This window comes from Mytilus edulis, chromosome 9 (assembly GCF_963676685.1).
Source record: "Mytilus edulis chromosome 9, xbMytEdul2.2, whole genome shotgun sequence".
In the NCBI taxonomy this organism is placed as follows: Eukaryota; Metazoa; Mollusca; class Bivalvia; order Mytilida; family Mytilidae; genus Mytilus; species Mytilus edulis.
Window position 1 is genome coordinate 34451941 of NC_092352.1, and position 13773 is coordinate 34465713.

General features: G+C 30.9%; 1 long non-coding RNA gene across 1 annotated transcript; it reads right to left on the minus strand.

Annotated features, from left to right (window-relative positions):
* Positions 1-3735: 3735 nt before the first annotated feature.
* LOC139490301 (uncharacterized) lies at positions 3736-7571 on the minus strand. The gene is made up of 4 exons (XR_011656273.1): positions 7368-7571; positions 5711-5793; positions 4834-4944; positions 3736-4239 (listed from the first exon to the last, which is right to left on the minus strand). It is a non-coding gene; the product is annotated as an uncharacterized lncRNA (long non-coding RNA).
* Positions 7572-13773: the final 6202 nt, after the last annotated feature.

The following is a 13773-nucleotide window of genomic DNA, read 5'->3' on the forward strand; positions in this document are numbered from 1 at the left end:
AGAGAATTTCATGAAATCAAAAGAAGAGATGACCGAGTTCGTCAACATCATAATCGTCTCCTCTCATGCAAAAAAGAAACTATGTTTTGCGATTTTTTTCCTTTTTTGTTGTCATGATAAAATGTGGCCAAAATAAACGACCGAGTGAGTAATATAATTTCACCTCCATTTGAATAAATGGTTTTGATGATTCAAATAACGAAAAAGAAAAGATCAAAATACAGTAATAATGTCAATATTTGTTATTTGCCGAGTTGAAATAAATTCGAATGAATGTTTTGATTCTAAAAGAAAATTAAGGGAAAGTTTTCGTCGATTGTTAAATCAAATATAAATTATACGAGTATCAAGAATTACTTGACGACTAGTCACCACTAAAGAAAAAAACATAAAGTAAAAATAAAAAAATGAAAACGATGTGTTTAATTCTTGCTTTGCGGATATTGAAATTATATGCACTTCGATAACACTAAACGAAGAAAGAAAAGCTAGCTTTCAAGCAAATTAAAACCTAGTATCTTTTATCAGTTTTTTTCTTGCGTGCAAAGTTCCCTTTCCAAATTTTAATGTTGTAAAATAACTGGTGACATTTTTTTAACCCTTGTGTAATTGCTATCTAATTAGCTCACAAATCGTTGGTGTGGTCTGTTAATGTCCAATATTTTTACGCTTTTCCTTTTTTTGGTATTTTCTTTTTAGCGATGTAGTTGATATTCTTGACCTTGATTTGTACAGCAAGATTGAAAACAAAATATCGATATGTATGTGGTTATTGTCCTTCTTCCGCTCATTTATTTGTTGATTTCTATTTCTATCGGCACTTAAATACATAGTCTCTTTATTGACAGAATGTTCAGACGTTTTTTAATCATTAATTCTGTAGTTAATGAAAATGAACATTTTACTTAAATCACAGAAACCTGACAATAGGGATCATTTACGCATGTTAGTAGTGCCAACAGTAGTCGCGTCAATAAACTTACTAAATTTCCAATAAATCTCCGCATAGCCTTAATCCACTTCTTGGAGAGGTTATGATAAATACTACAATGAACATCAATTTGGTATATTTGTAGTTTTTTTTTTTAGTTTGACGTAAGATTTTTAAAGGGTTACTTTTGTGTTTTGACGTATAAAAATATGGCATACTGTAAAACAAGGTATGGCACAATGGTATGGTTTGTGTTATGGTACGATGGAATAGTACAAAGTACTATATCATGGTATAATTTGATGGTGTGGAGCATGGTATTGTTTATTTAAATATGAAATTTTGAAAGGTTATTCAAGGTAATTAGAAACATGATTTTATTCTAATTTACTGACATTACGTTTTTTTGGTGGGTTCTTTAAAAGAAAATATTACTAAAAAAGAAAGTGAATGTAGACAAAACAGATCACTTACATACAGTTGTTATTAGAATATAATAATACTATGCTAGTTGATATATACCATATGTTTTACATGTGCAAATTGTTGTATGAAGGAAAAGTTAATACATAATATCAATCAAACAATGTTTCTTCTGTTATTATGTGCAATTTCTTTTTTAAACAACTTTATTACAATATTTTTTAAATCAATTGCAAAACTGCCATATCTTTACACTTTATGTAACAATAATAATAGATATCTAATTATATCATTAAACTCAGGATAAATAAAAAAAACCCCAAAGAATATCGTCCATAAAAATAAATCAAACACAAAAAATAAAAGGGTGTCAAGTACACATTTGCCTGTGAATTTTTATGACTCTTATTGTTTAACAGTTTTTGTGTTTTAGTAATCTGTTTGATAAGTAATAGTATCTGTCATCTTATCAGTATAGTAAGTTCTTCTTAAACATTTTAAGATTGAGAGATGATATGTAATTCCATTCTAAATGTGCATGGCTCTTTGGCAAAGATGTAGTACTGTAGAAATGATTGTTTGAATATGGAACTATAACATCAAATATACATTAGAGGAGGTATGCTGTTTTATGAAAATTTATTTTTGTCTTGTCATGTAACGTTTGATAGTTTTAGTGGTCCTTATACTGTAGTGGGTAGAGTATTCTGTGTAACTTACATGTCGAGTCTGTATTGCAAATACTATTACTTATCAAACAGATTACTCAAACACAAAAACTGTTAATCAATAAGAGTCATAAAAATTTGCCGTCACATGTGTAATTTCCATCACGTAGTGTCTTGAAAGTATAAATAGTAGACGGAACAATGAGTAAAAGTTATACAAGATCTTAAAAAAAATACCTTTACTTATTTTTTTTTACTATTATTTCATGTAACTCAGGTACTTTGAGGCATAACCCAAAACTAATTTAATTTGTTCATACTTTTGTTAAAATGTATATTATATCACGTTAGTTTCAACATATTAATAAACGTTATGGGTCAACAAGCTTTCCCCAACTACAGATTGTGAAATATTTTGACACATTTTGGAATTTTGGGTCCTCAATGCTGTTCAACTTTATACTTGTTTGGCTTTCTAACTATGTTGATCTGAGCGTCACTGAATATAGTAATCAAAGGTACTAGGATTATTATTGAGTTCGCCAGACGCGCGTTTTGTCTACAAAAGACTCATCAGTGACACTCAAATCAAAATAGTTATAAAGCCAAAAAAGTACAAAGAGCATTGAGGATCAAAATTCAAAAAAGTGTTATGAAGACAAATCGCGCGCCAGATGTATCAAATTATAAGCCTAATGTCTTTGATAACTATTTTGGTTCGACATAAAATAACATGAATAATTAGAAAGAAAACAGAATTCTGAAGAACAATGTAAGAAAATAGATCTCAATAAATGTATTTTTTATAACTGTTCTATAGAGCTTGTGTCTCATTTGACAAATTTGATCTATGAACTTTGAAGACTAAAATCCATGAATAACAACTCATTTTCTTTAACCTTGTATTGCTGATAAATTTTACTATTTTCAGTTTCTTAATATCTCTAATGTTGGTTTTGTTTTCAAGACAGAGAAATATTGATTAAATGCAAATAACTTGCTGAAGAAAAGGACTAACCATTTAGGCCTTTTTTGTCCTATTTGTAGATCTGATCTTGCTCATCATTTTTGCTTTTATGTTTACAGTTATCTGTATCTACTACAGTATTTTTAATAAATAAATCATTGGTAATTATGATATAAGTGCAGTATCTTCTGACTGACAATTTTCGCTATACTGATCTATTCGTAGATCTTGTCTTGTTGATATTTTTTTAACAGTTTGTCTTCAAAAATTTTAATTTTTGTATAATATGAAAAAATGGACAAATATCATCTTTAAAGGCAACGAATCCTAAACAGAGTTTCCATACAATGTCTGCCTTGTCTATATATATTCATATTTTGTCTTCCTGGTATCCATGGTTATGGCAAAACAATCACGAAAGTAAAAACCACCAATTTGTAGATCTTGTACTGTTGATCATTTTTGCCAATAATCAATTCTGTTTAAATAATGATTGATCGATTTTTTAATTCTTTATGTCTAGGGGCAAACATGCACATTCATAGCAAGAACAAATTAAGGCAAAACCCTTGTAAGGAGTCCTTTTACAGTCTTGATGTAAACACACGATTGGTTGTAATGAACATAACTACTTGTTATTGCATACAAACAATGTGATTTTAAGTTTAAACTACGAACTTTTGTAAATTCTTGAATTCATTTGACGTTAAAAAATACAATGTCTGCAATAAAAAATAGCTATAAGTACACTAGTCAACAATTTTTGTCCGTTTTGCACTGAGATCTGTCGTGTATTACGACAAACCCATTAATTAACCCAAGCAATGTAGCTGTTGGCTCTAATAACAAAAAAAATAAAGACTAATGTAAAATATTCTGTGGCTTGACAACTCACCGTTTCCCACAGAATGTATTCAATTTATCGTGCCATATAACTTTGGAATAACAAATTATATCATTTCTTTCCATTTAAATATAAGGCGGTAAACTAACAATTTCTGCTAACAATATTGACATATACAATCTTTTATATTTCTGATTGAGAAAATACCTTTAGTGAAACCAAATATTCAAGTTTATTAAACCTTTGTAGTACGAGCAAAATGTCGATTATTGTAGAATGTTTAAGAAGTTTGATTTTTGTTCTTTTCGTGTACGGCATAAATATTCATTTCCACTAGTGTTTTTTGTCTGTTCATATTCGATTGACGGATTAATAGATGGTCACCCAGAGTACTCCTGTTCATCGTCTGAAATAGAGAAAAATAAACTCATCATAGATACCAGGATTAAAATTTTGTATTTGCGCCAGATACGCGGTTAGTCTATAAAAGACTTACCAGTGACGCTCGAATAAAAAAAGTTAAGAAAGACAAATAAAGTACGAAGTTGAAGAAACCTTCATTGGAATTTAAAACCCTAGTATAAGAAAAACGTCAAACACAATTGCTAAAAGCAACTGACGAAAGACCACAGAAAAATGATCGATTCCCTATATTTTTGAATGAAAATATTGGTTATCAAATTTCATGTATAAATATATTGATATATTTAATTTGATTTTTATATTCCTTAACACTTGTTTTTCATTTGCTAGTATTGATTTATGTTTTTTCAATCTGAAACACAGATCAGGTATTTATGCTTGGTTAGAAAATTTCGAAACATCTTTATCTTTTGTCTTTTTCTTATTCAACACTAGTATGTTTTCTGCCTCAGGCATCTTTTTTCATGCACTTCAATCGATATAGGAAGATGTGGTATGAGTGCCAATGAGACAACTCTCCTTGACCTTCCAACTTTTTTATTTAAAAGCCATCGATAATTTGGTACACAAAACGTACAATTTATAAGCCTGGTATCCTTAATTAGTTTTTACACCCACTAGGTTGGAATGTCACAGCTACTTGATGTTTTGCCCCATGGTGGTATCACATGCTCAGTATCCTTCACTTCTGTGTCGACAGAAAAATATCCATTATACAGACATTTCTGTTGATTTTATGTTAATAGAATTGAGTAAAGTTCGAAACTATCAATTACCACTCTAGGCAAACAGTTGGCCGTGGCGTTATTTGTAACAACTTTTCTCCGGAATTTCTGTTTTCCATGCGCTCATCTTCGTTTTGAATTTGATCATCCAACTATTTGATTTGAGTGTCCTTCATGTAAGCGAGTGGTAAACATAAGGCGAAATAAACATCAGTAATACTCAAGATCTTTTAGTTAGTCCTGTCAGTTTACGGAATTCATTGTAAACGTTCAAACATTAGTCGCTGATGTTTACAACTTGTTTATTTGTACTATTAAGTGCTATCCGTATTCTGTTTTGAGAGCTTGCTTTTTGTCCATACGCTAAACATTAAGAATCCCAGTTACCTATTGATATGAACTGACATCTTTATTCATGATATGTCTATGTCTCAATTTACAAGATACAAGTATAGTTGTCAAATCTGTAATTTTTTGATTGTGACCTTTGCCTGATGGCATAATTTTGACTTAGAGTGGATTCGCATGGCGGATGATGCATGCGTTGCAGGAGATACTTTCCCTGTCGATACATTCGATATTGCGCCTTTTGAGTTCCCTTTTTGTTTCTTTGTTAACTTGATTTTTCTTCTTCATCGATTTAAACATCGGTATATTACTGTTGCCATTTGTACTAAGATATAATGTATAAGATTTAACTGATCATCAGATTATTGCAATAATACATACCAAGGTGAAATTGAGTCTTGGGGAAGTAATTGATGAAATATCAATCTGTTGACGGCTCAAGTCCAACGACTCTTAATCTAAAACTACAAATTGAAAACTAATTAAACTTGACGGTTGCTTGTATTTGTGAATACCAAATTGTGTGACAAGATATACAGAACCAACTAATCTAACTTGATTTTTATTGTATTTGTTAATATGCGCGTCACTGATGAGTCTTAAGTAGACGAAATGCGCGTCTGGCCTACTAAATTATAATCCTGGTAACTTTGATAACTATTTACACCACTGGGTCGATGCCACTGCTGGTGGACGTTTCGTCCCCGATGGTATCACTAGCCCAGTAGTCAGCACTTACGTGTTGATATGAATATCAATTATGTGGTCATTTTTATAAATTTCCTGTTAACCAAACTTTGAATTTTTCGAAAAATTAAGGATTTTCTTATTCCAGGAATGGATTACCTTTGCCGTATTTGGCACAACTTTTTGGAATTTTGAATCCTCAATGCTGTTCAACTCCGTACTTGTTTGGCTTTATAAATATTTTGATATGAGCGTCACTGATGAGTCTTATGTAAACAAAAGGCGCGTCTGGTCTACTAAATTATAATCCTGGTACCTTAAAAAAAACAAAATTCAAAAGGAAACTTTTTTTGTGAAAACATAGGGTTAAGATATCATAAATATTTTTAAAGGGGAAATTATTTTATCACCAGAGTTGCACTAATGGTCGCATCTTTAAAAGCCAACTTTAGTTGAGACATGATCGGACAAAATAATGGTATATCGTAGATTAGAACATCCATAGTCGAATGATCTAATTAGAATAACAATTAAAAAACGAACACTCAAGACGAACAGTAGTCAGAATTAACAAACAGAAAACAATAGGACTTGAACCGTACCAAAGTGTTATATGAATAATAACTGTTTTTTTTCTTAATAAACCAGTAAATAGCTAATCAAATATCAAGAACAGTATACAATAATGATAAATCACATGTGTATTTCTAACGAAACACATAGCTTTAATACAACGCTTTATATAAAAATACCGGAATCCAAGGGGAAGTCCATGTAACTGACAAAATGAAACGTTAAAATATATCAACCAACGGAACCAATGAAAAACAACTGTCACAATTATCACTTGGTACAGACATTTTCCGGTAACATTTCTCGATAAAGAACAAATTAAGTCAAATATAAATTCATAGGTAAACAAAAAGAAAACAACATTGTTAAACTTTCATGAGTACGAATAAAGGCAACAGTAGTGTTCCGTTTTTCAAAAGCTATTAATCGATTGAGTGAAAACAAAACCGGGTTACAAACTAAAAGTGACGAAAACACATCAACTATAAAAGGAAAAACAACGGAACAACAGAAACACTGAAGTTCAACAAAAAAACCGCCAACATACATAGATACCGAATATTTGAAAACAACAGCCATTTTCCTGACTTGGCACAGGATTTTTTAAAAGAAAATGGTTGGTTGAACCTGGTTTTATTGCTAGCTAAACATTGTACTTATGTGGCAATATTAAAAATATCGCTAAGATGACAACACTACGTGACAGATTACAGTGCAAACAAACGCAAGAGCACAAAGAATCGATAAACGCATAGTAAATCATATTATAGTACAGTACCTTAGTAACATGCAAACTGAAGAATAACAACGATGTTGTCCAGTAACGACAGCACAGTGGACATATGGACTCAACTGTATCAGGAACCAATAACCAGATAGCTTGAAGCATAAATACGTCAAGAGTCATTCAACTAAAAAAGGAAAGTCATATCAACATTTGATATGATAATCAAATAAAAGAAAAATTCAATGTTAAAATAGGATAAACGGCTTAATAAAACTTTTAACGTATAACCCGATACTACGTTGTATTCTAAATAATCAGTTATTATTTACAGTTTTATCTCAATGTAAGTTAAAAATCATTTTTATCTAAAGATGGTCCATATCACACTTTTTTTCAAAAGAAAAGAGACAATACAAAGCGTTAAGAACACGTATTCATAATTCGTTGAATTGTGTTATTTCAATTTCTGTGATCCTCATCAAACAAGGTACGACTAAATTTGTACATTGCAATGACATATTTCGATCGTAATATCATGATATAAAAAGACTGAATTTTCAAACATCACATAATTGGAAACAGTTTGAAATAAAGACAAACATATTGCATACCCATTGCTGTTAAAGACCCATTTGGGGTCTTGGGTAGTTTTCTGCTCTTTGATCGGGATATTATCTCGTTGACATAATACCAATTTCAATTTTCAATTTTTTGTTACGATGATCTATAAAAGTAAACCATTTTTAAGAATATAAAGCAGACACAGTTTCCATAAGAAGGATCTATACAAGTCTATTGCTCTCTTGAAAAAGTTTATTGATCCGTATTCTTGTTGTCCTAGATATTCGTGTCTCCATTTCAATCATTAGAATCCTCTTGGGATATTCTAACTATGTCGTTAATACGAAATATTCTATTAATATCTTTGTTCTTCTAACGGAGTTTAGTGTCTCAATGTTTGGCTAACTGAGAGTGTGATGTTGTATAATAACTAATCAAATGACATTGTTTTTTTGCACATTTGTTCGTAATATATTGTCATATTGTAATATAAAACAATGTGCATCAATTCCACTGTGTTATGTAATCGTCTGTCTAAAGCTATAAAACTAAAAGTCATGTTATAAATACATCTTTATGGCTTCAAAAATAAATATATATAACACAAAGAGGCGTTATATCCTTAAAACATTATTTTCCATAAAAGAATGGAAGCTATTAGAATATAATGTACTTCGGCAGAAAATTAGATAGTGAGATCGAAGGTTTAATTTTATTTTCAGAACCCAACTTTTCAGTATCATATGATACCGAATTCCGTTTAAAAAGACACAGAAACATTTTATCAAATATACATTTACTTTCAGCATCTTAAATTTGTTGTAAGTGGTCATGAAGTTTATTTAATTGATTTTAACAAATAATTTTGCAAACCTTCCCACAATAGAAGGAAGGCAATAGATACAAAAGAGGTATCCAAACTGATAAGTCAATACAAACTTAAAATTTTCATGGCAAAAAACGAAATACGACGAATAGACAAACAACTGTAAACAAAGCACAACATAGAACGCTAAAGATTGATTAATACGAACCCAATCATAAACGGGGTGAACTATGGTGTTCCGTAAGGGTTTAAACACACACATTGCAATTATTGCATTCCATTTGTTTTACTCTTTCAATTTTATCATTTTTCTACATAACAAATTTCATTACTAGAAGTGTCTGTGATGTTCCCAATTCCAAGGGATGTTATTCAATAAAAGTAGGTCACCTAGAACGAAACTCAAACTCGATCTGTAAGTCACTTTGGTACGTTAGTTAAAATAAATGTGCTAAATTCTTGCAAATTTAGCAACATATTTTAATATCATATATAATTTTGAAACAGCAGAACGACAAATAAAAGTCGGACTGTGCCCTATCAGTGTAATAAATATTTAAGTCAAATGTAAACACAGCTTATCTTTAGTATGTGAAAAGGAATATCAAGGCTTTAATTGTGATATATTTTTATAGAATGTCTAGAACGTTGCTATAGAGCCCAATGTTAATTGATCCCATTTGCATTTCATAAGATCACTCTATCTCCATTTCAATTTCAGGAATTGTCTTTTCTCTCTCCATGTTTTGAATACAAATTAATATATAGAAGTTTGTATAATATGATATGTGGGCATACGTTAATGCGATAGATATTTATATTTTGAAGGACAATATGTTTTTATTTTCATTTTTCATAACATATATTACATTCAATCAGACGAAAAAGAAAAAGAGAGCAGGCTTTTAAATTTAAGCTTTAATGAAATATTTTCTTTTCTGTCACATAAACCTTAACCCTATGACTGTACATACATATCAAAGATACCTCGATTCGTCTATATAAGACACATCAGTGGAGCTCGTATCAAAGATAGTTTGCACACAATATAAAAGATAACTGGCACGCAATATCAAAGAAAGTTAATACACCATATCAAAGACAATGTTAAACAGCTCTAACAACCAAAATCTTCTCATAGAATATTTCAATATTGCTGTGGCAATTATTCCAAGATGGTAGAAAAACTTTTTAAATGTTCAAATCATACTGCGAATAGAACAGTATATTTATTAAAACATGACTGTATTAATGTTATTTATGTCATGTCTGCAAAAAAGCAAATATAAAAGGAGTAGGTCCGGTAAGGACCGATTTTGGCCTCAAATTTCAGGTTCATCTGACGAAAGATTTGACCACTTTTTTAAAAACACTTGAGTGTCTTCTTCATTTAAATCAATTAGTATATGTGAAAGATTTTAACTGATTTAGTCATTAAAAACGATCCGATTCAAGCTCAAATATGAAAAATCTACCAAATATGCAGAAAAATGTCACTTTTCAGATGGTTTTTGTCAAAAATGAATGTGGCCGCATCTGTGTTCATCCTCAACCTTTATATATGTTATGTATTATCACAAGATACAACTTGCATTTCAATATTAAGGATGAACATAAAATGCGGCCACTTTCGTTTTACACGAAAACCGTCTAAAATTTAACTAAAATGCTGGAATTGTGAAGATTTCACTAATTTAGCATGACTTAATGGTGCTAGTACCCGATGTATGTGCATTGTATTGTCAAAACCAGCCCATATTTATGTAGCAGAAGCATTCTACTGTCCAATAAATAACTAAAAGTTTACATTTTAACAATTTTGTAAAACTGCTATATTTTGGGGCCAAAAAGGTGTCTTACTGGACCTACTCCTTTACTGTCTTGTAAAAATCCCGGATCATATCTGATGGCTTTTTGATTGTATTTTGCAGATTATGCATTATCTCGTTTAATCAAGAAGATCTCCTATAATGCGTAAAGTGTCATGATAATAGAAGCTATTTTCCTAACACAAAGGGAATGTTTGGAGATCGCTTTCCATTTCATTCCCTTTATATTTGCTTGTGCATTATATATCTGTCGTATTTTGTTCACTACCTGTTTTCAGAAATAACCACTACAAATCCTTAACAGAGGAGACACATTTGTTCCAATATTTATGCATACAACTATAATGCTTGGTCAGAAAGGGTTGAATCTAAAATAAAATAACAGTAAAGTTAAGTTAAGTAATTACAAGTATTTGATATTTGATAAAGGCCAGAAAATTCTCCTCTAAATCATAAAAAAATTGCATGTATGAGACGATGTCAACAGCGTGTGTATATTACTTGTATTGTATTATAGAATAAAAGAAGAATGTATCTGAGGACGGACACAAATGCCCTGCTAAACCATTGAAATTTACCAAATTAGAAAGGATAGAACTCTAGAACGGCAAAGAAATCACTGCTCAAATTTGAACTCTGTGTAGTAGTTTTTATTGTGTATAGGTATCATAAAATTTGCATGAGATAAACTTATTTTAGTTATTATTCTCTAATTGAATAAATTTAGTACCAATCAGCAACTTCAATAAAAAAAACTTTTCAACTGTTTCGTCCCTAAACGATCATTTGGTAGATGCAACCGACGAATATATACATCTGAAGAAACAGGACAATACACAGAGCCTGATACCGAATGTAATCAATTAAGTAAATGCAGGTGATTCACCAAGACATATTTCACTCTATGTATATTCATAACAAAGTAAAAACATTAGTTGTTGTATTTACATACATTCATGTATATCAGTCTATAATCAGATATTGTTGACTGCTCAAACTTGTTGTTTAGTGTATTTTTTGTGGGATGGTGTTGGTATTTTCATAGTTTTCTTTCCGTCATTATTATGCTTTTTTATTATCACATGGTAAAATGTGCATGTATTGTTCTTACCTCCTATACATTTCTAGGAATGTCGTTGGTTTAACGTCAGCGTGGAGACCTCGTAATTTTGATATACGGTTATTAATAGAGTTGGTTTTTAAATAGATGGATAGTAGAGTTTTACGTCCCTTTTTCTTTTGGTCATAATTTTATTATTCGACTAGTGCTTTTTAATTTCCCCATGGTCCATGCACGTCTCACCTGGTGAATCTGGCATAATTTCAGAGCCAAGCTCATTGTACTCTTCTCTGTTGTTCTTTGTAAGCTAACTTTTTGCCTTTGTAAAATATTTGAGTCCTGTCTTGTATTCGATTTTAAAAAGGGAACGTAATTTTAGTCTATGCCATGATGAATATATACACCACTACTAATCGTGTATAAAAAAAAACACGCCTACTAACCCAATTTGAAATATACACGGTCTCTATGTGGACGGTTTTAACCAGTAGTATTCCTAGAAATTCGTTTGAGGTAACATAAATAGTGATACGACGTGAGCAACAAATATATTATAGCTGCTTATCTACAGCACCGATCTACAGTTCTGTCTACCAGTCTATCAAGATTTAGTGATCATGAAATTTTTACAGTCCCCCCAAAGACTTCCTTGTAGAATAAAAAAAATCAATGGGAACCTCTAAATAAAGATCGTTTATTTTTGTCGTTGGTTTTTCGTCTCTTTGACGTACATGCAAAATTTTCTTAAATTCATATCAATAATATGGTATTGTTTAAAAAGATTATACTGCATATGCTCGGTCATATTTGATGGACTGACGTCATCCAACATGTGCTATTATATGATGTATGATCGTTCCTAATGGTTTGATTGATTATATTGATTGTCAAAAATTGTTAGATTGACGGGAAAAGTTTCTCATAAATGCAGACGGGATTTTTTATTGGTCATAATGTGTGGATTTACCTACCAAAAAGTAAAATCACAAAAATACTGAACTTAGAGGAAGATCAATTGGAAAAGTCCATAATCACATGGCAAAATCAAATAACAAAACGCATCAAAAACGAATGGACAAGAACTGTCATATTCCTGACTTGGTACAGGCATTTTCAAATGTAGAAAATGGTGGATTAAACCTGGTTCTATAGCGCTAACCCTCTCACTTTTGTAATGACAGTCTCATCAATTTCCGATATTTTTACATTGACGTGTTAAATAAACAGACACAATAAATATAATAGTCAAAATATGGGTACATCAGTCATCATCGTTTAACAATTTTAAAAGGAACAATTTAACAGAACACAAAAACATCTACTATCTACGAACACATTTATTGAGTGTCTGACGTCAGAAAATTTTATACGTCACATAAATTTGTCGTTCAATGTGCGTACAAACAATTTTAAAATTTTCATGGGAATGTTAGCATACAGGGTTAAAAAATCAAAAGTATGTAAGAATAAATTTAAGAAATAGACCGAGATTTAAACTAGTCCAAAAGTTATATATAGAATTTATAAGAATCCAAAAATAGTTAATACCACTACGCGATTGAATGATTTTGACGTTTGTGGTTCAACGTATATTGTAATTCATAATAGAAATATATCATAATGACATATAATAGAACAATATCATACTGACGGGATCTTTTAAAGTACAGAGTCACGTTATAAGAACAAAAGAAATACAAAAAGTCGCAAATACAAAACAAACCACAAAAAAATGAAAGCCAATACAAACACATTGACGAGATGTATAAGTACCGAGCCACGTGAAACGGATATCACATGAAACCATTTAACAGTAAAAGTAATATCAATAATAGAACAAAGACAAATGAAAGAACTATAAAACACGTTGTTAAGATGATAAACAACATCAGTACGAAGAATCTATACATCAAGACCATCGTGTATTATTTGAGAAGTTGATACGGAATATTTATCAACAAGGTCTTGGTACCTTCCGATGAACTTTTTTAGAAAAAGAACGAGACGTTCTTTGACATACCCCTGTTTCATCAACTTTCTACTCTACCAAATAACTGCTGAATTATTCTTTGATCGTTCATACTTTCGGATTCACTTTTTCATATGTTCTGTTTTGATGTTTGATCGGTCACGATTGGTGAATGCCCTTCTGATGTGTTCTGATAAGCTGTTTGATCGGTC